The sequence below is a fragment of the Mus caroli genome, unplaced genomic scaffold (genome assembly GCF_978045245.1).
Source record: "Mus caroli unplaced genomic scaffold, Mus_caroli_1 scaffold_11, whole genome shotgun sequence".
Lineage (NCBI taxonomy): Eukaryota > Metazoa > Chordata > Mammalia > Rodentia > Muridae > Mus > Mus caroli.
The window spans coordinates 60,836,679-60,840,410 of record NW_028227266.1 but is presented as its reverse complement, the minus strand read 5'-3'; positions in this window follow the sequence as shown (position 1 = coordinate 60,840,410).

Sequence of the window (3,732 nt, the reverse complement as noted above, 5' to 3'; positions counted from 1 at the left end):
CCTTTATTTAAAATCATTTTCACCTTCCCACCCACAAGCACGTGGTCCAGAATTCTCTCCCCATCGGTCTCTACACACCAACCTCTGCTTGGAAGCCACCTCTTCCCTGCTCTCTCTCTGCTTATTCTCCTGGGCTCAGAAACAGGAAACAGTTCACTGCTCCTTTCTGGGCCAGAGAACCCTTTATGACCTTAGGAAGAAAATCAGGCGGCCCTCCACCGGTCAGGGTCCACTAACTCACTCTTTTCTAGTGAGTCAGGAGTAGGAATGAAGGATGCACATTATAATTGGTGAATTACACAGTGAGTTCTTCAAGCAGGTTTGTTCTGACAGTAGAAATGACGCATGGCTGAGCTAATGGAGAAAACAGATCTCAGGCCCCTCCTCCCTCTTCTTCTTCCTCCCCTGACCCAGGACAAGTCTCAGTTTCTAGCCCCCACCTCAGAAGAGGGGACGTGGTGGGAAAAGCTTTATGTTGCTTTCCAAGCCCACCAATTCCTGGGGTTCCCTAAGGAAACTGCATCCACTCCATGGGCTTAGGTTTTCCCACCTAGAAATGAAAGTGACCAATAGATCCCCTGAGATGGGCAAGATCTTGTCCTAAGCCAAGGGACTGGGTCACAGTGCCCGAGAGACGAACAAGAAGCTATTTGATAGCTATTCCCTCTAAATTAAAACATTCCTGGCAGAAAGCTCATTAAGATGCTGAAAGTAAACAGGACTCAGACGTCTCAGAAGCGCCTGAGATCATACAGACAGCAGCAATTGCTGAGAAGGGACTCTGAGCAGCCCAACTGCCTGCAAGTCAGACAGCTCTGGGGATGCAACTTTCCTGTGTCTTCATGCACAGCAGGGTGGCCTTTTCATTGCTGCAGCTGCTTTTGAGTCATCTGTACCCCTATAAGTGACTCTAATAAAAACCCCACTGGCTCACCAAGACTGGTTTGTGTGGAATCATTTCTTTGGTCTGTTGTTGGCTTCCTGTCTGGGGTGGAGACGTATTTGTTCACCTCTCTCCAGGAAGAGCCACCTAACAGAAGCAAAGCAGCAACTCCAGGTCACACTGGGGCACAACAGGAGGAAGACTCCCTTAGCCATGCAGGACCTAAACGGAAGCTGGAGAGGGATGGAGTGAGTTTGGTGTATCAAGGCAAAGGTGTATCAGGTGCTAGCCTGGTGTGGTGTCTTGAACAAGAGTGGACCCCATAGGCTCATAGATGTAAATGCTTAGTCACCAGGGGGTGGCGCTATTTAAAAGGATTAGGAGGTGTGGCCTTGCTGGAGGAAGTGTGTCACTGAGGGTGGGCTTTGAGATTTTAAAAGTCCAAACCAGGCCTAGTGTCTGTCTCTTTCTGCTGCCTTTGGATCTAGATATATAGTGCAAGTAGCTGCCTCTCCAGCACCGTGTCTGCCTGCAGGCTGCCATGCTCCCCCACAATCATGACAATGGGCTGAACCTCTGAAGCTGTAAGCCAGCCCTGCTTAAATGCTTTCCTTTGTAGGAGTGGTCATGGTTACGGTGTCTCTCCACGGCAATAGAGCAATACCCGGGATGATGCTGGAGGGCCTCACCTGTGCTGTTTCCCACAGTGTTCTAGTGTCCTTTCTGTTGGTGTGATTAAAACATTCTGACCAAAAGTAACATGGGAGAGAAAAGGGATCCTGTCATCTTCCAGGTCACAGTCTGTCACTGAAGGGAGTCAGGATCGGAAATCAAGTAGAGACTTGAAGTAGAAACTGTGGAAGAATGTTCCTTGCTGGGTTCATCTCCCGCTTGCATGGGCTCACGATCAGCTAGCATTCTTTTGTTGTTGTTGTTGTTTTTGTTTTTCAAGACAGGGTTTCTCTGTATAGTCCTGGCGGTCCTGGAACTCACTCTGTAGACCAGGCTGGCCTCGAACTCAGAAATCTGCCTGTCTCTGCCTCCCAAGTGCTTGGATTAAAGGTGTGCACCACCACTGACCAGTCTCAGCTAGCATTCTTAAACAGACCAGGATCATCTGCACAGGGAATGGTGCTGCCCACAGTGGTCTTGGCCCTCCCACATCAATAAATAAAAAATCCCCTATAGACATGCCCATAAAACAACCTGATAAAGACAGTTACTCAATTGAGACTTTTTAAAGGTGATTCTAGGATGTGTCAAACGGATAGTTAATGCTAAGTTGAGCAGGCAGGAAGTTCATTTCAACTGCAGTGTGGTGTAGCTCGGATAGGCTACATCTTTTTGTTTGTATGTTTTTGTTTTTTGAAATAGGGTTTCTCTGTGTAGCCCTAGCTGTCCTGGAACTCACTCTGTAGACCAGGCTGGCCTCCAACTCAGAAATCCACCCCCTCTGCCTCCCAAGTGCTGGGATTACAGGCGTGCGTGTGCCACCACTGCCCGGCGATAGGCTACATCTTGTTAGAATCAAAGGTAGTTATATTTGCAGAGAAACAGGAAAAGTGTGTGTGTGTGTGTGTGTGTGTGTGTGTGTGTGTGTGTGTGTGAGAGAGAGAGAGAGAGAGAGAGAGAGAGAGAGAGAGACAGAGAGAGAGATCATTTTCAGCAAGTCTTTAGTGAGGCTCCAGGTGAGAACATTGCCCTTACCCCTGCCAAATGCAGCTGCCGGGGCTTTCTGCACTCTCTACCCTGCCTCCCTTTCCCCCTTCCTCGGTCCTCTGTCCTCCAGAGAAAGGTGAGCTTTGAACCAGCTTCTGGTGGAGGATGGGGTTGCCAGGAGTACCCTTCCCTAGCTGTTTACCAGGCTTGTGTGAACAGTCAAAAGAAAGTGTCTTGTCAGTTGTGAGGAGCTGGAGTCTGGGACTTAGGCCTGCCTCTGGCCCTAACACAGCTCTCTGACCGGAATGAATCTTAGCCTTGCTGGCTGGGCCAGGCAACATGAGGTCATGGGCTTGGTCTTTGATAGAGACATATCAACTCACTTCCCTGTTGTAGGCTAGATGACCTTTGCAAGACACAGCCTCCTTCAAGAGGAGAGGAAGTGGAAGCAGAGAGAAGCACTCTCTCTATCATCCATACTTTACATATGTGTATACATACACACCAGAAAGCATGTGTGTATTTAAATATATACACACATTCTCTAAAGCACATATAGAATAGAAACACAAACATACTAAAGCATGCATAAACATCCATGTGTTAAAGTGTACATTAAGGCATGTATGATCTGTATGTGTGCATTCACATGTGCAGTATATTACATACTAAAGAATTTATCATCTACATATGCACATGAACACACACCTCAGTTGGATTCTGACGCCATCTAGTGGCCTTGGTAAGTCATTTAACATCTTCAAGCTAGGCTTCCTTTCTACAAAGTAAAGTCCTACGGACTTATGGGGTTGCCATAGGCATCAGAGGAAAGCCCTCTGCACTTGCTGTGGCTCTCCTTTGTAGCAGGATGGAGCTGCAGCCAGAAGGATGCTACTGCTCAGGCACCACCAGTGCCTACTAAGGCTGGGAGTCATTGGGGTTCTGAGAGAGGCCAAAGCAGCCTGGGACTTCATACAGGTGGATCTGACACCCTCTTCTGTCCCTCCTCAAGTACATACATGCACATGCCTACACACTGCACCCTCCCTCAATTAAAAATAAAATAAAAGCTTTGTTTTATAATATAGACATCTAGTGTACCTTTTCTAAGCAGTGCTGTAGTAATGTACCACAAATGTCTATTACGCTGCATTCCCTATCAGTCAGCTCAGGAGAGTTTCTAATTTCTT